This window comes from Mesoplodon mirus, assembly GCF_964341445.2.
Source record: "Mesoplodon mirus genome assembly, chromosome: 16".
NCBI classification, from domain to species: domain Eukaryota; kingdom Metazoa; phylum Chordata; class Mammalia; order Artiodactyla; family Ziphiidae; genus Mesoplodon; species Mesoplodon mirus.
The window spans coordinates 17,233,206-17,254,362 of NC_138992.1; the positions used below are offsets into that span (position 1 = coordinate 17,233,206).

Sequence of the window (21,157 nt, forward strand, 5' to 3'; positions counted from 1 at the left end):
CAGAATGTTTCAGGAGCCACACATCAGTAACATGTACAGATTCCCTGGTGATTTGGATGTACATCAACATTTGGGAATCACTGCTTTTTAACCTTTTGTTTACCATACTTTTTAATCCACCATTAGCAGGCAAATGGCCACAACCATTATATGTCTTGTTACAAAGAAGTACATTTCCATATGTCTTGCTAGTGTCACCTGCCTAAGTTAATATTCTTAATTCTAATCATTCCATTCTACATATGATCTGAGGCCTCGTCCCTTCTCCTCCCATCCAACATGAGTTTACGTTAGGTATAAAGAAAACCTGTGTTCCAGAGCCAGTTCTGCTATTTATTAGATGTGATCTTGAGCAATGCATTCACTAAACAAACATTCTTTCAACATCCTTTATTGTTCTTTGTTCTTTTGTGTGCTTAAATATTGTCTACAAGTAAAACAGACACTCTTCATCGCGGTGTGCAGGCCTCTCACTGTCGCGGCCTCTCTTGTTGCGGAGCACAAGCTCCAGATGCATAGGCTCAGTAGTTGTGGCTCATGGGCCTAGTTGCTCCGCGGTATGTGGGATCTTCCTGGACCAGGGCTCGAACCCGTGTCCCCTGCATTAGCAGGCAGATTCTCAACCACTGCGCCACCAGGGAAGCCCATAACATCATTTTTTGCTTTGATTTTTCTTAGGTAAGTAATCCAATGCATCTTAGCCTTTACTCTCTGACTCATACTGCACTAAGAATTCCTCCTTCTCAAACCTGAATTTAACCTTTATTCTTCTGAACTACTTAGCATTCAGCTGAAAGGTAGAGATTTCTAAACAATGTAAACATTTTTTTCTAAGTTATTTATACCTAGAGCTTAAAATTGGACATGAATAAATCAAAAAGACATGGTTTTACTTAATACTTTGTTTTTCCTTTAGGAAAAAAAATTCTGACTGGTTATTTAAATTGATTTAGTGCCGTTATTTACACTGCAAATATGTAAAACAGATGCTTCAGAAAAGGTTGTCCTGAAGGATCATGCTGAATTATCTCAGATAAAAATTTACCAAAAATAATAAAATACAAAAGATAAAAATCTCAATGTTCTGATAAGATAGTGAAGGAGGATTGAGAAATGTCTGTTTTGGAAAGTATTTTGGGAAATTTACATCTGAGGGTATAGTCTTTTTTTTTTTTTAATTGGAGTAAATGTTGTATTAGTTTCTGCTGTACAGCAAAGTGAATCAGCTAATGTATACCTATATCTCCCCCTTTTGTGGACCTACCTCCCCCACCCCTCCATCCCACCCATCTAGGTCTTTAATTATAATTGTTCACCTTCGCACTACAGAATCTTGATAACTGCGCCAAAGATACACTTTTGCCGCCCTGTGAGCAGAAAAAGTTGTTGTAGTCGTAGTTTTCTAGCAGTATCAAGTGGCCTTTGAATTCTAAAACAAAACTCTGAAGTCAGGTAGATATTTGCTCTGTCTCAAGGAAGAGTCATTAAGTTTAATTTCATGTTTATTGCCTAATAAATAATCCAACAAATTAATATTTAAGTCTCATTAGGTTTTTATTACTTGGAACTTACAATAGGAGAAATAATTCTAAAAGATAATTTAGGTATCTGTGTTACTGGTAGCTGAAACAAGCAGTTTTCCCATTTCCCAGAAACTTGGAGGCAATTATTTTTGTTCAAAACAGTAAACTGGCATCATCTCCCACATTTATAAGAATATCTTAATTAAAAGATGTAATAAGGTGGAATGGTCAAGGTCATGGTCTCCAGAGTCAAATAAGCCTTGGTATATGAATTCCAGCCCCACCATTAAGCAGTTGTATATTTTTCTCTGAGCCTGAGAATCCTAATCTATGAAATGGGGTCAGCAGGACCTCCTAGGATTGCTGTGAAGATTAAAGGAAACACATTGAAGTGCTTAGCAAGGTCTCTGGTAGATAGTGTTCAATAAATATTGATTATTATTACTTCAGAATAGAGATGGAAAAGAAACATAATTTCCGATTCCTATATTATGATATTATGCTTTTTTAAAAATTCTAAAAAACAAAGCAGTTTACCCATTTCTCCCAGTCCCCACCCCCTTCCTCCAGCAGCCACCAATCCATTCTCTGTATCTCTGAGCTGTTTTATTTAGTTATTTATTTAGTTATTTATAATCCACATGTAAGAGAGATCAATGGCATCTGTCCTTCTCTGTCTGAGTAAAATTCCATCACACACATACATTACAGTGTTTTTATTCATTCGTTCATCACTGGACACTTAGGTTGTTTCCTATACTGGCTATTGTACGTAATGCTGCAATGAACCTAGGGGTGAATATATCTTTTCAAGTTAGTGTTTTTGTTTTCTTCCATTTTCCTTTGCTAACTTTGTAAAAAAATCTTCTAGAGCTGGTCTGATCACCACCACAACTGTGACCTTTAAATAGCTAGGGAAGAAATTACAGAACTGGTTTGAAAAGAAAGAAAACAACTGCTGGATGAAGGATATCCTTAAGGGCTCAGTGAATTCCCTGCCCCTGTGGCAAAGACAGAGGAGGGCCCTGTGCTCTGTCCATCTGCACTGACTGTTTGAGTCCATGTGAATTTATTCACTTAATTAAAATGTATTTATTGAGTACCTACTATGTGAGAGACCCTATTTCTTGGTACAGGAATACACAGTTGGTTGAGACACACAAGTACCTAGAGCCATAGAGTATACTTAGGACTACTTAGAAAATCAAGCAGGGTCAGGGGAGAGAGTGACAGGAAGTGAAGGAGGCTGGAGGAGACACTTTGGAAGGAGTGGTAAGCTAGGGCCTCTCAGAAGAGGTATCACTTTGCCTAATGTCTGCAGCCTTTCCTAGATGCTGACTTGACTCATTTGAATTCACTTTGGCTTCTCCCTGATCCAAAATGGAAGGCTCCCTTAATGAAAGCTGAGGGAACTCAGTTCTCACCACTGCACTAGGGCAGTGAGAGCAGCTGGTATTCTCTCTCATCCGCCATTTGCTGTCTGGTTAATACAAGGAAGGTCAAGGGGAGGAAGAGGCTCTGATGCCCAATGACCTATAGAGTCCCACTTGGGGTATACGAGCAAACAGCAAGGCTTATATCTGCTCTACAGGTGGAACCAAGGGAAAGCGAAGCGCCTCTCTTATGGTTAAACAGGATTTGGACTGTTGGCATTCAGAGCAGCACTGCTGCCATGTAGGTGGAACCACCATCCGGCTCCCTTTCGGACAACATCATTCCAGGTCCCTTTGGACTTCACGCACGTAGGAAGGTATAGGACCCCAGCAATCTTCTCTGAGTATTGGCTGGTGTTGTATCTGTACCTGAGTACATGATATCCATTTTTCCATTACAGTAGGAAAACAGTTTTCAACGTTCTTTTCTAATCTTTCCTTACACAACATGTTTATTAATCGGAAACAAAAGGATGTTGCCTATTTTGTCATGAAGGTTCAAATCTGTTCAGCCAATATTTATTTAATGAGGACAGTCCAGTCGCCTGCCATTATGCCACCATGTGAACCCTACTCCTGGTTGTGTGATTTGGGGCAAGTTACTTAAATACTCAGTCTTGGTTGCCTTGTCATATGTATATGTGATTCGTAACATGAGATTAACAGTATAATTGCCACCTAAAGTTATTAAAATTAAATAGGATTTTGCTGTTCAAGTAAACAAAACTTGCTTCAATGCCTGGAGCCTAGTAAATGATGAGTAAAAGTTAGCTGACATAACAATGATGCCAATGATGATATTTAGGAATGAAGACACATTCATCATTCATTTCCTGTATACCAACCATAGCCTGGCAATGTTTTATGCCTTTGGGACACATCAGTGAAAATAAACACATACATACACACACATATATATATATATATGTGTTTGCTCAGTTTGTTGACAAAGGGCTTAGAACAGATGACTCCATTTTGGGCATATTGTTTCTTTTTAATAGACGTGATGTGGCCACACAACTAGTAACAACGAAGATGTTAGTAAGTGTTATATCCACATTCAATTTGAAGTCTTAATGTGAACTAGGAAAATATAAATATGAAGCATATCCAGCAAGAGATTTTGCAGAAACAATTGTTTAGCCTAAGGTACCATTGAAAATAAACTTACTTAGCTTTCAAAAACTAGTTGAACTAAAGGAAAATATTAAATATTAATTCTATGTAAAAATGACAAAACCTGAAGTTGGTGTGAATGATTGAAGTTGGGGACACTGCATTTATACCAATTATGTTCCTCATAAAAGTTCATTCTTAGAAGAGGAAGACAATAAGCTTCAGTGGGAGAAAAAAATGGGAATACTGTGATTTATAATAGGAAATATATATTTGGCTTTTGTCACATTTCTGGTACAGAGTTCCTAAAACCCTTGGAATTTCCTAAGTGATAAGAACATTGGAGGTGTCTTTGTTATGTTCATGAGGAGACTTTTGGAAAGCACCTAAGGATGGGGGCTGGTTGCCAGTGGAGCCAACCATATGATTACAGATTGGAATATACACTCTCATGCCCAGACCTCTAGGGAGGGAAGAGGGGCTGGAGATTGAATTTACTCGCCAGTGGCCAATGAAGTAATCCATCTTGTCTATGTAATGAAGCCTCCATTAAAAACTCAAACAAGAAGGTTCAGAGAGCTTCTGGGTTGGTGAACATGTGGAGATTTGGGGAGAGTGGTGTGCTCGGAGAGGACACGGAAGGTCTGTGCCCTTTCCCCACACCTTGCCCTATGCATTTATTATGTGTGGTTGTTACTGAGTTATTTTATAATAAACCAGTAATGTAGTGAGTAAAAGGGTTTGTTTGTTTTTGTTTTTGTTTTTTTTTTTGGTTATGTGAGCCAATCTAGCAAATTCATCACATACACAAAAGAGGGTCTTGGAGACCTCAGATTTATAGCCTGTGGCTCAAAATTACAGGTAACCACCTGAGATTTGGATGGGCATCTGAAGTGCTAAGAGGGGAGTCTTGTAGGACTGAATACTTAACCTATGGAATCAGATACTATCTCTGGGAAGACAGAGTCAGAATTGAGTTAAATTGTAGGACACCAAGGTGGTGTCCTGAGAACTGTTTGTTAGACGTGTGGAAAAACCCCCTCTGCTATATACTCATTAGAATTGGGCCCAGGAAACCAAAAAGAAGGACAAAATCAAAAAGACCTACTAGGCACCTCTTCTATACTCAGCATGGGAGATGCTTTGGGAAATACAGAAAATATGATCCTTCTCTGTGGTACATATACACAATGGAATGTTACTCAGCCATAAAAAAGAATGAAATAATGCCATTTGCAGCAACATGTATGCAACTAGAGATTATCATACTAAGTGAAGTAAGTCAGAAAGAGAAAGACACCATATGATATCATTTGTACCTGGAATCGAAAATATGACACAAATGAACTTATCTAGGAAACAGAAACAAAATCAGGGACATAGAGAATAGACTGGTGGCTGCCAAGGGGGAGGTGGTAGGAGAAGGTAGGGTGGGAGTTTGGGATTAGCAGATGCAAACTGGTATATATAGAATGGATAAACAACAAAGTCTTACTGTATAGCACAGGGAACTATATTCAATATCCTGTGATAAACCATAATGGAAAAGAATATGAAAAAGAATGTATATATATGTATAACTGAGTCACTTTGCTGTACAGCAGTAATTAACACAACATTGTAATTCAACTATACTTTAATAAAAAATAAATTAAAAAGAGAAAATATGATCCTTCTATCCAGTAGTTGCTCAAAACCTTATTCATACAATCTGAAGGGAGGAGACAAAACTGGCTATTATTAAGAACTGAAATTGTTTCATGTCTAATGTGTTAAATCTTTTAAGAAGATGGGAAACTCGTCTGTTGGAATTAAGCATGGTGCTATTTCTTCTTTCATTTATGATTTATTTCTACTAACATTCATTGTGTGCTTACTGTTCCAGTAAGTTTCCTGATCCCCAGAATCTAACCAGCTGGTGTCAGTGATGGTGGATGGGGGATACAGCCATCAAACAAAGAAATGCAATTCAGAATCACAGGGGTTTGATAGAAGTCTGTGCAGGATATCTAGGCATAACGTATTTTTAATGTCAACAGAGCCTTTGGGAATAATCAAGGCTAAACTCCCTCATTTAACAAATTAAAAACAAAACAAAACTGAGGCCCAGAGAGATAAAGTGACTGGCTTAAGGTTATATAGGTAGTTGATGGAAGAGCTAGTCCTAGAATCCAGTTATGCTGATCTTTAACCTCAACTGGGTGCATGGAAAAAGTGTGAGCTGAGGGATTTGAATAAGAGGTGAGATGGAATTACACATGGGAAATTTAGCAAAACCTGTGGATTTTTCACTGGTCAGTATTGGGGGTGAGGGAACACCATGGTACAGGAAGAAAGTGTCTTGCTTGTTAGGAAGTTCAGGTTATACACTTATCTATGACCCCATACATAAAGTGCATCCTTAGAAAGATAATCTAATACACTAAAAATACTGCATCCATATATTTGTTTAACACATTATGATTTTCAGTGGTATGTTGTGCCATCATCTCATCTGATGTTTGAAAGAGTCCTCTGAGGCATGCTGAAAGGGCATCCTTATACCTGTTTTGCAGATAAGCAAACTGAGGTGCAGAAAGTCACACAGCTACTTAGGTGAGAAACTCAGGGTTATAAATGTCCATCTACAAAGGAATGGATAAAGAAGATGAGGTACATATATACAATGGAATTTACTCAGCCTTTTAAAAGAAAGAAATAATACCATTTACAGCAGCATAGATGCATCTAGAGATTGTCATACTGAGTGAAGTAAGTCAGACAAAGAGAAATATCATATGATATCTCTTACACGCAGAATCTAAAAAGAAATGAACTTATTTACAAAACAGAAACAGACTCACAGGCTTAGAGAACAAACTTATGGTTATCAGGGGGGAAGGGTGGGTGGAAGGGATATTTAGGGAGTTTGGGGTCGACATGTACACACTGCCATGTTTAAAACTGATAACCAACAAGGACCTACTGTATAGCACAGGGAACTCTGCTTAATGTTATGTGGCAGCCTGGATGGGAGTAGAGTTTGGGGGAGAATGGATACACATATATGTATGGCTGAGTCCCTTTGCTGTGCACCTGAAACTATCACAATATTGGCTATACTCCAATATAAAATAAAAAGTTTTTTTTTTAAAAAGGAAAGAAACTCAGGGTTAGAAGTCCTGGAGTGCTTCTAGTCCAATGCTCTCCCTGTGATACCATGTATATAACAAGCATGGGACAAGAGTGGTTAACCAAGTGCATCATGTGATTATTTTACAGATGCATTGTGAGAAGTTTCTAAGTTTCCTGAGAATATCTGGAACCACGCTCTTTGGAGCCTCTCTCCTCACTGGAATGATAGTTTCTTATATTGTTGGCTACCAATTTATCCATACAGATGATTACTATTTATCTTTTGGACCATATGGTGCCTTTTTAGCTTTACACTTCCTTATTCAAAACCTGTTTGCCTTTTGGAGCACTGAAAAATGAAAAATTACTGAAATATCCCCATTAACTTGAACAAAACTGTTGCCCTTTGCATTGCTGTGTATCAAGAAGATCCAGACTACTTACAGAAATGTTTGCAATCTGTGAAAAGGCTAACCTACCCTGGAATTAAAGTTGTCATGGTCACAGACGGAAACTCGGAAGATGACCTTTACATGATGGACATCTTCAGTGAAGTCATGGGCAGGGATAAATCAGCCACTTATATATGGAAGAACAACTTCTACGTGAATGGTCCTGGTGAGATGGATGGGTCACATAAAGAAAGCTCACAACTTGTCACACAGTTGGTCTTGTCCAACAGACAATTTGCATCATGCAAAAATGGGGTGGAAAAAGAGAAGTCATGTACATGGCCTTCAGGGCACTGGGACGAAGTGTGGATTATGTACACGTAGGTCTCCACATCTTCCAGGACAAACATACGTTTAAATAAAGCATCTTTTGTATCTCTCCAGTCATATGCTATGACTTGTCCTATGACACAGTACTCCTTTCAGTTCATCTGAAAACAGCATGACTGTTGAAAGCACATTCCGAAAGAGAGAAAAAACATGAAATGGTTAAGACAATGAAAATGCTTAACTTGTACAGTGTTATTGGTTGGAAATCAAGATTATTTTGAACAGGAGACTCATCCTTCCTTCTCTTCCTCTATCTTACCTTTTCTTCCACCTTGGATGTGCCAAGTCAAGTCCAACATTATTTTCCACAATCTTAAAATCACCAGCCTTGCAAAAAAATAGTGTCTGTCCCAGCAGAAGTGTCTTGAGAAAATCTGCAGGCCGAAGGAAATGTTTCACAGAGACTAGGCAAAATGAGAATGGAGAAAACAATTTTGATTTAACAGGATAAGGAATTCAAGATTTAGACACAGAGGAAAAGAATAGGAAAATGAAAAAGGGTGGGGGAGATCAACTTTCCAGAGCAAAACCTAAGTCATGTTTATTTCACTTTCCAAACAGCATTACCTCATTCACTGCAACTTGAACTTTGAAAACATTAGTGATGTTGTTTGCTTGCATGAAAATCAGACAGGCTGTGTCTCTCATTAATTCCCTGCCTGCACACTCTTGGGTTTCTCCTCTCCTAGCTGTCATTGAGGTTTTCTTTTTTAGAATGTTAGTAGGGTTCCCGTGAGTTTTCTTCCTTTTTTTTTTTTTTTTTAAACCTGCTCTTCCCAAATCTACATCTCCCATCTTTTTTGTTTTGAATTTTGCTTGTATCCTTGACAATTTGACATTGTACCTGTCGGAAAAAATAATATAAAATATGAAATGTTAGAATAGCCTTCCTGCTACAGATCTAACCAGGCTTGAGAAATTTCCTTCCTTCAGGTTGAAGCCTCCAGATAGACTGACCCTAGCAGCAACTGTTAACGGGCCCTGAATCCTTTGTAGATTCTCAGCCCATTCCAACCATCTAAACAGGGTAAAAAAAATCTTTTGGCATTCTTAGACCAGTAAATTCCATTCGGTCATCCCTCATCAAATTCCCAGATACTTAACCATCCTCGCCCTATAGCAGTGGAAATTTCTAAAATTTAAATATATGTATAACAGATTTACTTTGCTGTACACCTGAAATTAACACAACATTGTAAATCAACTATACTTCAATAAATATTGAATAAAAAATACACTCTCATCTTCCATTCTGACTGACCCAAGGTCCAAGAGTTGCAGAGCAGAAGCCACAGAAAGACAAAGGGGGAGGAGTTGAGGTTATTGACTCCTGAGCATTACAAGTGGTTGAATGTGGAGTCCAAGTTGGTTCAGGATGGAAGGAAGCAAAGTTCAAGTGCTAATACACAAGAGAGAATGGGGGTAGGGGAAGAAATTGACCATCTGCTCATACTTGCTAACCTGGCTAGAGAACACTGTTTAACTGTGCAGAGAGATGGCCAAAATGATTGGTTTCCAGTTGCAGCTGGATCCTCAGCACTGGTCAGCACTCTTTTCATTTGATTTGATCTTGAGTAAATGTTTTGCTAATTGTTCTCATGTCTATTATTTCATATTTTCACCACTTTGCCAAGGCCTTACCCAAACTCCTCCCTGCTTAACTACCGTGATCTTGCCTCCTGTGAAAGAGAATATCAAAAAATATGTGTTCTGAAGGCTGTCAAGATCTTCTTTACTCTCTCCTGCTTACAGTTTCAAAGTTACCCTTCCTATCTCAAGGGTAACCTTCCATCTACTCTCCTGGGCTCTCTGGGTAGACATCCTCTGGTCTATTCCAGACCAGTCTTTATCAATTATCACCTCTTCCTCTATCTCTCTCAGCTGTCATTTCTAGTCTTCTCTACTGACTACTATCTCAGTTTTATAGCCCCTCAAATAATTAATACTGGCCTGGAATATTGAGGAAAGATTTAGTCTAGGATAAATGCAATGTGGTAGAGAATTCATCTGTGATTCTAGTGGCTCCTTTCAGAGACAGAGAAGATAGAAAAACAGAAGAAGAAAAATAACAAAGTGAAAAAATGTTGGTCCCCAACTGCAGCATCAAAGTGCTATCCAGGGTTCGTAACACACGAAGACTATAATTGCCTTATGGAGAAAATAGGTTTGTTAGATGAGCTTTACTCAGGCATGAGTTATAGTGTAGTTATAGTTGGACATGAGTTCACTGTTAATGAATCATGTGTGTGTGTGTGTGTGTGTGTGTGTGTGTGTGTGTTTTAAAACAGAAGCACAAATAAAAAAAGTTTAGACATTAATCACTAGACAAAAATATTGTGATCAGAGGCTTGGAGGACTCTAACCCTATATTTCTGCTGGAAGCAAATTTGCTAATTCATTGTTCATAGAAACTTGGTAGAACATAGCTACTGTGAATAATGAGAATTGAATGTATATAATATTTGATTGGTTCCTGTTCTATATAGGAAGTCTAAGAGTAACTTAAATATTCTGAGGGCCGATGTTGAGAATGTTATATAATATGTTTCTTTGTATTCTTCATTTTATAGAATAAGATTAAGAGCACATTGAACTAGGAAAGGGAAAATCTGGATCTAGATTCAACTTAGTTGTTTAGATTGGTGTTTAAGGGCCACCATTATAGGATTTCCTGATTCCCTTTTTTAGAATAAGAATTCCAAATATTTGGAATAAGGGTGTTTCATTGCTTAAGACTTAGAGGTGACAACATTTGGTTTCTCACTTTTCCAGCTGGCTTGTCACCTTTGCTTTACACCTTCTATAAACTTCACTTATGTTTAAGCCTTCCTAAGAAGGAAAGGAGAATAACCAAATGATTCCTTTTTTAAAAAATTCGATGTTTTGAAGATATTCTAGGCTGAGCAGAGACAAGAATTATAACAATTTGGGTAATTCATTCTATCAAAGAAGGAATATATCTTCCTAATCTCTTTCAAGACAAGTAATAAAGAAACGCCAAATTGTTTAGGTGTCCAGAAGTAGAGGCTTTCCATTGGCTAGATTTGAGATCTTATACCATAAACCAAATACGATAAGAGAGGATTGTCCTCCCCATTCCCCATCTCTCTCCCAAAAGAAAGATTATCTTTTTTTTTCCTGTGAGGACATTTTTTTTTCTGAAATTATTTTACTCATTAATTTCAAATGGGCTTTTTTAGCTCTAAAATTCTTAGATTTTATGATTTTGTATTTGCCACTCCCATCATTCACCATTATGTATTTGCTGCTTAATCTGAAGCTGGTAAATCTAGCTGCATGCTTACATGTAAATTCCATTTATCCAGAATGCAAATAAATAGAAAAAGATTTTTTTAATGAAAATATCATGTAATATTGATAAAGTCCTAGAAGTCTGTTTAATATAATTAATGACCATGTGCTGTGAATTTTGATTGAGCTTTTGGTCAACTGTGTGCAATATTCTATTTTCGTGAAGGTTTTTTTTTTTCTTTTTTCAGTACATGGGCCTCTCACTGTTGTGGCCTCTCCCGTTGTGGAGCACAGGCTCTGGACGTGCAGGCTCAGTGGCCATGGCTCACAGGCCCAGCCACTCCGCGGCATATGGGATCTTCCCGGACCGGGGCACAAACCAGTATCCCTTGCATCGGCAGGTGGACTCCCAACCACTGCGCCAACAGGGAAGCCCCGTGAAGGTTATTTTTTGTCCCAGTTCTTTGGTTTCCCCCATCTTCTGCATGCATATGGTCCCATACAAATTACCAGTCATATGTACTCTTTTTCATCAAACAATGCAGTTCTTAGGGCCTATATTAAACAGATAAAACTGTGTCATATATATTTATGTACTTCCTAAATGAAAGATTATGTTTCTATTTTAAGTAGTATCATATTCAGCAGGGTCAAAGTCAATGAAGAGATGCTGACTCAAGATGCAACAAATACTTTTGTAAGTTTCCATGGGTCCAGGCTTTACTACAGGAACTTTCATACATTGTACTCCAAGGCTGTAATTCATGCTATAAATGAATCATAATCAGCTGTAAACTGTTCTCTAATATAATTCTTTCCTTAGTAGATGGCCCAATCTAAGGATTCTTACATTGTCTTCTCAGGTACACTGACTTGTTTGTTTGTTGGACATTGGATCAGGCATTAGTGTTTGCTCTCTGTGTCATATTTTATTTACAGCTATGATAAGAACTCCTTTTCTCATTGGATTAATGTCCTTAGTTTGTGCCTCTGGTTTTGATTTATCACTTCTTAGTATATATGCCTTCCTTTTATTGAGCATTTACTATGAGCTAGTCCTTTTAAGCGCTATACATACATTATCTAATTCTCCATCACAATAAACCTATGATGTGGATATAATTATCCATATTTTTCACCCAAGAGATGGAGACTTAGAAAGGTGAGGTAAGGAGTCTAAGGTTAAGAAGCTAGTCCAAATGAATATAACTGGTCAACGGTGGATTGGGACTCAGATCTCTCTGATTCCAAGGTTTTGCATAATGCTTTCTTTTCCTTTCAGTAATGTGTTTACTTTGGTCTGGTACTCTTAGGACTTCAGGGGGCTGGAACCATATTGTGTTTGCTGGTAAATAACTATTTGTGAATTTTGTTGTTGAGGTTCTGGCTGACCCCTTTTCACTAGAGCAATGTCCCAAGGGAAGGAAGAGTAAGGAGGACTTTCCATTTATTTTGTGGTTAAGTGGTGGCAGGGAAACTAGGTAGTTGGGTCACAATCAAGAGTAATCTCAAATGTGGTAGAAAGAAATAGTCTCGCTGGGTTCAGGTTAAGATGAAGGGTCAAGATTAAGAAAGGATTGAGGTTTACAAGCAGGCAAAGGATGAAGGCAGTAGCAACAGACAGGGTCTTGATTTATCTTCAGCCTGTTTCCTCATTGAAGGCAGCCAGAAGAGTCAATTTCCTCTTGTTGTGTAGCTCTCAGTGCCCTTTGAAGTGGTTCAGGACAGGCAGAGGTGGAGAACACACCAATCAATCTGAAAGGAAATATGTTTAAAAAAAGATGAAACATGGATACTCAGCATTTTAGACTTGGGTCTTAGAAGTTGAAAAACATATGGTAGAATAAATAACAATATTTCTACAGGATATTTTTATTTAAATTGTTGTGAGGTAGATCAACTTTAAGACCAGTGAGATAAATTGGAATGGACTTACAGTTTAACAGCTTATTTCACACATTTATAGCAATTTATATATCTAACTGCTATAGGTGTGTTGGATACATTTGAACTCGTTCATTGTGGTAAGATATTCTTGATATGTAATCCATTCTCATGTTCCTTTTAGTGATTCTCTTTACTGAGTTCCCTGTTCATAGTAATTAGTGGGTTTACTTAGCAAGTATAAACAATTAAAGATTATTACCCTATACTAATGGCATATATGACTTTTCTGTGAGCCTTTGTAATTTACCAAGTACTTTGACATACAGTGTGTCACTCTGGTATCATGATGATGGTAACAGTTTGTTCAAGGTCATAAAAGTAGTAAAGTGCAGAACTCAAGATTTCATTGCAGCCTCTTGATTTGTTATAATAGTCAAATCTTGGCCTATTATAAGAATAGAAGATAGAGGCAATCGTAAAAATTTCTAGTAGAGTTAAATTGGGACTTAGAACATTCTTTATCTCAACTTGTTCTTTTAGTTTGTTCTTTGTTTTTTTATGAAAGGGACCCACCCCCGGCCCCCCAACCAATTCTCTGACTCAGGGTTGGCATTCTTGCTTGTAAAAGGCCTGATAGAAACCATTAAGCTTTGCAAGCTATATGGTCTGTGTTGCAGCTATTCAACTTTGCTGTTTTAGTGCGAAAGCAGCCATAGATAATATGAAACTGAATGTGCATGACTAGGGTCCAATAAAACTTTATTTATGGCCACTGAAATTTGAATTTCATATAATTTCCATGTGTCACAAAAAATTCTTTTTCAATTTATTTTCAACTATTTTAAAAAGTAAAAGCTATTTTTAACCCCCAGGCCATATAGAAATTAGTGGGAAGGCAGACTCGTCCGCAGACCTTAGTTTACCAACTCCTGTTTTAGATACGGAGAAAGCGGCGGCACTGTCTCTTGGCTAGAACAGTGAAGGAGGAGGAGCCATGGTCTTAAGCAATTTAGCTGATGATTCTGTGGTTAAGACTGAGGTGGCTGCTTCCCCCCAATAACGTCTTCTTGTCTTGACATTTTCCACTCATGTTAGTCAAAATTTGGTGACTTTGCCTCATTTCCATATCTCCTAGTGAGAAATCTTTCGACTGGCGATCACGTAGTTTAAACAAATTACAGTGATACATTCAGCGTGCACAGAAAGACATTTTGATTTGTTCTCCAGTTGTTTCCTGTGTGCAAATCAGTCCTGTGGTTTTTCCCAGTGTGAGGTTAAGCTCCTTGTGAACTGGTGTTTTTCTCCCACAGTTTCTAGCCCAGAGCTAAACAGCCAACATTCATGAAATTGCACACTTCCCATTAATTGGTGAGGAGACAGCTAGAAATACTGTTTCTACTAGACTGATTTTAAGAAGGGCTAGAGTTATACCCTTTACACACAAACAAATTAATACTGTTATATCCATGAACATACATGCTTTCACAGACTGTCGTAGATGGTGGTTTTCTAGTTGGCATTCTATCACCAAAGAGCATCCAGAAATTGAACTTCTTTAGAAAACTCTTTGATCCCACTATAACAAACCCCTCCCAGGAGATTTCTGAGAGCTTTCCCTTCTTACAGTTAAACTCACCATGTGAACAATCTCTCTCAGAGAACTTCTAGCAATTTGCTGTTGGAAACTGGGAGGGGCAGGACCAATTTAAATATGCAGAACCTCAGAAGTTTGGTTCAAGTTTAGTCATTTCAGAGAGGCAGTTCCCTTGGCTTGCTTATCTTACAAGCAGGCAGAGTTACTTGAATATTAATTCTAGGTTGCCCCCTTCCTGTTGTTTTTAGTCTTATTTTAGCTTTTTCTGGTTTTACTAATCCCAGCTTGAGTCAATAGAGGTGGGTGTGGCCATAAACTCTGGATGCTGAGAGGTTGAAAGGTGGATTTGAAATTATGCCTTCACTTTCTACTACCCTAGTTACTGGCCTGCTAGGCTTATAGCTGTATACAAAACAGTGACAGACAAGTCATGAGAGAGGCAAAACATCGCTATGGGAGGAATTTGCTTAGGTTTCTGAGGCTTGGGACCCTTGAGTATAAACTGAAGTATTAGAAAAATCCTATTTTCTACAATGAAAAACTTATACCTAGTTTTTGTCTAAATTTTTTCCCGTAGAAAAGTGAGACCATGCTGGGCCAATATAGAAGGCCAATAAAACAATAAATGGGTTTTATTTAGAAAATATATTTATTATGCTTCTAAATAAGCAATATAAAATTAAAAATTCAGAAGTTAACCCCAAATTGTTATAATTAGTTAAATCTAGAGAGGTGATGAGTTCAGTTTTTATAACCAGATACCCTATATACTCCTTAAGTGATATGTTCCAATAATGCATTTAAATTGCTGTTTTCACCTACATTTTTATTAGTATATAATCTTTTCAGAAAAAACACCAATTAGTAAAACTGACACAGATGCAGTTTTTAAAATGCTGGGATTCCTTAACTTATTACGTGAGCAGGTCATGCTACGTATGTATAAATTCTCCTTCAACTGTGAGAGTTTATGCTTCTACAAATTATTTTCTTAGTTTTTTTTTTCTTTTTCAAAACTGGTATATCAAATCCCTACTATTTTTATAAAGTAGTGAAAAAACTGTAAAAATGATTGCTTGTGATATAAATAATTAGGCTAAGTCTTGATTAAATTCCATCTAGGACTGCCAGGCTTGTTGGCAAAATAATGGGAATTACAGATAATACCCCCATATCTGCCAACCATGTCATTTATTGTTTGGATGTGGATGTGAAACTGGTTCATTACATGTTAGCTCTGATCAATTTATATCTACCATGGCCTTGCTACATTCCCAGAAAAGAATAATATTAAAAAACAAAATGCAATTCAACTGACTAAATTTGAAGGTCGAATAATTGGCTTTATTTAATGATTCATGTGTCAGGCAGCATCCCATCTTAGCAGATAGGAACTCTGAGAAGCTGTACATAATGGAAAGGTTTTGGTTTTTTGTTTGTTTGTTTGTTTTGTTTTGTTTTGTTTTCTGGCAGAAAGGGCTAGAAAAAGGAAGTTTCTAGCAAAAAGTGGATTGTTTCAGGCAAGGTTACCTTCTTTTGGGAGAAGCTGGGGGTTCTATCAGGCAGATTTCCTCACTAGTGCTGACCAGGTAATTCCATATTGACTGCTTGAAAGTCACATTCCTTTTAGAGGCTTAAATTATAATTAGGTTCAATATTAAGTCTTGGTTTGCTGACATGGGGCCAAGCACAACTGACTCCATTTTGGGCCTGTTGTTTCTTTTTAACAATTTCCACATTTAGATCAGACTCTCACCCTAACAGAAATGTGATCAAAATTTAAGGAATTGTTCTTTAAAAAAATTAGGAGATATTTTTTAGGAACATTTGCTTGGCACTTAGTGACTGTGAACATGTATATAAAGCTTTTGAGAGAATACAACACACCAGAGAGAGTTCAGTGACTATTATAAGCAGGATAATTCCCAATGTCTGAAGAGCACTTTAGAGCCATGGTCCTCAAGACCCAAACCAATCAAAATCAAATAATTCCAAGAAAAGACCTCATCAAAGGAGTCATCTTTTTAAGCCAAGTGTTTTGCTCACTGATCTTGTGTAACTGAGTTTCAATTTCCCCAGAAGTGTTAAGATTAGCCCCCTTAGCAATGTCTTGGGAGATGGGTGACTGAATTATCCTTCCAAGCTAATGTCAGAGTATTGAAAGGAAAGAAAGAGAAAAAGAGTGTTTCACATTTGGTTAAACTATGAAGTTTTGATCTGGCATCTTTCTTCTGGCAGAAGAAACTTATGTTGATGTCAGCTACTTCTCTTTCTCATCAATTTGATTTTGAGGTTTTAAGCTAGTGTGAAGTTCCTAGAGTCTGCAGGAGCCTTTCTTTATGGGGAGATGTAGACCTAAGGTTCAAGTTCTTGAAGTTTGGCTGCCATCTGAGTAGTGAGGAAGACCTGGTATAGTCACTCCAGAGATATTCAAGGGAGTCTTTGTTCTTAGTGATTCCAAAGCAGATGAGTGGGAAAAAGTTGGCAACATTCATTGGAGAGTCTTAACCATATATTTGAGGAAACTAGAAGAATTCTGGATTTAATCCAGTTTACAGCTATGTAACAAAACCTCCAATACAATTAACAGGACTGGAATCTAATGTCTACAAAGGTGCAAACACAAATGTCTGTTAGGGGTTCATGACACAGAAAAAACCCAATAATTTTCTTGGTTTCAAAATTGTGTTCTTTGACCCATATCAAGATTGTTTTTAAGAACAACAATTAGAATTTCTACAACTGCTTAAGTTATTTACATCTATTTTTATGTACAAAGGGCTAGATGAATACTTAATACTCTAGAATAAAAAATGATCTGAAGGTCATGCAAGTTTCCTTTCTGACAGAGTGTCATTTGCTAAGTCAAGGTCATATGGACATCTTGCTTTAGAATTATACAACTAGTTTTAAGAGAATTGCCTTCCTGTCTCTTATTCACCATACTAAAACTGGAGAAAAATCACTGTTAAACCTGCCTCCCTTTCAATACTGTCACAGAAGTTTTCAATATCTTTCAGACCTGTGGGACAAGTTGCCTAATAGCCTTATTTAAAGCAATTAAAAAAAAGGACATCTCGAGTGACCAACCCAAGATATTTTCTAGGTCCTAGAAACCTAGGATGCTACCTAAGACATGAAACTTTCATTGCCAAAACTAGGAGCAACCATGGCAAACCAGGAAAAGCTGGTCACATTCTGAGCCATACCTAACCCATCATTTCAGCTGTTCTATACAGCAATGTCATGAATTTAAATATTGAGTTTGCTGAAAAACAAGTTTTTTGTATTGGCCACAATATAACAAACTCTGTCAACCCTGTGATACTTGCTTATTGGGGCCTTGCGACAATAAGGCTGAAGATATCATATATATGCCCACTTTTGACTACATGGAGTACACTCATCATCTTCTCTTCTTTAATTTACTTCTTACTTTCTTCTTTGTAGGTTTGTGATTCAGACACCATGCTTGACTCTGCCTCAACTGTGGAGATGGTAAAAGTTTTAGAAGAAGACCCCAACTTTGGAGGTGTCTGGGAAGATGTCCAGGTACATATGGCTTCACTTTTTGCATGAGTCACTTTTAGTAGCACCCTCACTCATTAACTCCTTGAAGATATATTTACTACACACCAAACTTTGTGTCACATGTTTTTGGTGCTGGATACACATTAGAATGTGCCTCGAACACACTTTACTGTGTCTTCTCTTGTTTAAATTAAAATAATTTATGATTTCTTTGCTTAATCCTGGGTTATAACCCACGTATGTGGTGGCTGAAAAGTGATCTGAAATATAATGTAAGTGTGTATGGTTTCCACCATCTCTTCTTGAGCCATAACTTAATGTTCTGATAAAATGATGTTGGAACTCATTTAACACAAGGGTTAAAAAATGGAAGTATGGGGCTTCCCTGGTGGCATAGTGGTTAAGAGTCCGCCTGCCGATGCAGGGGACACGGGTTTGTGCCCCGCTCTGGGAGGATCCCACATGCCATGGAACGGCTGGGCCCGTGATCCATGGCCACTGAGCCTGCGCGTCCGGAGCCTGTGCTCCACAACGGGAGAGGCCACAACAGTGAGAGGCCCGCGTACCGCAAAAAAAAAAAAAAGGAAGTATGGCAGGGAATGGATTCTACATCTCATACCTATGTATTTAAAACCCATGGTTTTCCAATTATTTATTTCCTATTATTTGCTGTCAATGCGGAAACAATTAGTGAAACAAATATTAATATTGTTACTAATCATTATCAATATTAATATTGAAATGTATTGGATGGGAAAACAAATATGTGAAAATATGTGAGGTTTAAAATGACTCCTTTGCAAAAGTGCAATTAGCTTTTAGCAAAAGATGAGAAGCATATGGAAATATAACTTTAAATTTAAAGTTTTAAATTACATCGCATTGCTGTGTAAACCATATTTATATGCATGGTGATACTGAAGGGAAAGAAAATGCACTAGATGGACACAGAAAAGCCTGGTGATAAAAAGGAAGCATGCAAAATTCAGATGAAAACTGAACAAAGTTGAGACAGAGGAGGTAATTATGAAATATTGCCAAGAAAAAACTGACAATTTTCAACAGACTTTGTATAGAGCCTTATTTCAGGATTCAAGTTTTGGGTAGAAGCCAGAGCAAACCTTTTTATCATTGGCATTGCCAAAAAGTAGGGAGGAATGAGAAGGAAAATTAGCAGAATTTCATGAGTTGGAAATTAACCAGAGTGGGAGAGAATAGGACTTAAAAAATTTCAAATATTAGATGGTAAGAAAGAGTGGGAGAGAACTTAGGAGCTGAGAATTAAGCCTAAAAAACCCCTCAATATTATAACATAACAACAAGAACAGGAACAAAAATCATAGCAAAAAATTAGAGGATGATGAAGTAGAAAAAAGTATTTATTATCAATGAGTCCCAATATATGCACTCCACTTACCGAATCAATCCAGTAATACAGAATTAGAGAAAATAAAATATGACCATGTCAAAAATAGGCAAATAAAATAACAAAACACTAGGTAATGACCTCAAGATGGTGCAGATTTTTTTTGGAAATTTTAGCTGAGTTTTACCTTTATTTAATTATTTTTAGTTACTTTTATTTTTCTTGCAGATTTTAAACAAGTATGATTCCTGGATTTCCTTCCCCAGCAGTGTAAAATACTGGATAGCTTTTAACATAGAAAGGGTCTGTCGGTCTTATTTTGGATGTGTCCAGTGCATTAGTGGACCTCTGGGAATGTACAGAAACTCCTTATTGCATGAATTTGTGGAAGACTGGTACAATCAGGCATTTCTGTGCAGACAATGTAGTTTTGGAGATGACAGGCATCTAATGAACTGGATGCTGAGCCTGGGCTATGCAACAAAATACACACCTTGATCCGAGTGCCTTACTGAAACACCTATAAAATATCTCAGATGGTTAAACCAGCAGATCCGTTGGAGCAAGTCCTACTTCTGGGAGTGGCTGTACAATGCCATGTGGTTTCATAAACATCACTTGTGGATGACCTATGAAGCAGTCATCACTGGGTTCTTCCCTTTCTTTCTCATTGTCACAGTAATCCGGTTCTTCTACAGGGGTAACGTTTGGAACATCCTCCTCTTCTTGTTAACCTTCCAGTTAGTAGCTCTCATAAAATCATCCTTTGCTACCTGCCTTAGGGGAAATATTGTCATGCTCTTCATGTCCTTCTACTCAGTGTTACACATTTCAAGTTTACTTCCTGCTAAGATGTTTGCATTTTTAACCATAAACGAACCAGATGGGGCACATCTAGAAGGAAAACCATTGTTGTTAATTTCATGGGACTCATTCCAGTATTGGTTTGGTCTGTAATCCTTCTGGGTGGCTTGATTTTCACCATTTATGAGGAATCTAAAAAGCCATTCTCAGAATCCAAAAAGAAAGTTCTAACTATTTCATCATCCGTCTATGTATGCTGCTGGGTAGTGGTTTTGACACTGTATGTGGTTTTTATCAAAAAATGTGGCAGGCGGAAGAAGAAACAACAGTACAACATGATGCTTGATATATAATCTTACATTGAGGTTTACAGACGTACACAAAACCTTCTTCCTCTAGTTGCTGTGCTGATTGTACAGAGCCGTGGCATCAGATTATGGCAACAAAGGAGACATATCACTGCTGCTGGGACTTTTACAAAGACATTTCTATGGGTTTATTTTGATTCCACCAAATTATTATGCCTCCTCAACAAGAGGAAGCTCAGATTTACCCTGTTATTTCTGTAAAAGTGAAAAGAATTTTGGTTATGCAATTATTCCTACAGCACATCCACCTAACAGTGTTTTGCCCCTGTATACTTCACTAGCCATGCTTTATGTGGGTTATCATGGAAGAAAAGGAGTTTGGAAACTCAAGGAAAAGTTCTTTCAACATATACAATCTCTATATTTTAAATAGATGGACTTTCCCTG

At 37.5% G+C, this 21,157-nt stretch overlaps 1 pseudogene across 1 annotated transcript; it reads left to right on the top strand.

Moving 5' to 3' along the window:
- Nucleotides 1–7,333: 7,333 nt before the first annotated feature.
- LOC309791792 (hyaluronan synthase 2-like) lies at nucleotides 7,334–20,755 on the top strand (annotated as a pseudogene). Its single transcript has 3 exons — nucleotides 7,334–7,958; nucleotides 18,152–18,253; nucleotides 19,827–20,755. The product of its transcript is annotated as a hyaluronan synthase 2-like (transcript).
- Nucleotides 20,756–21,157: the final 402 nt, after the last annotated feature.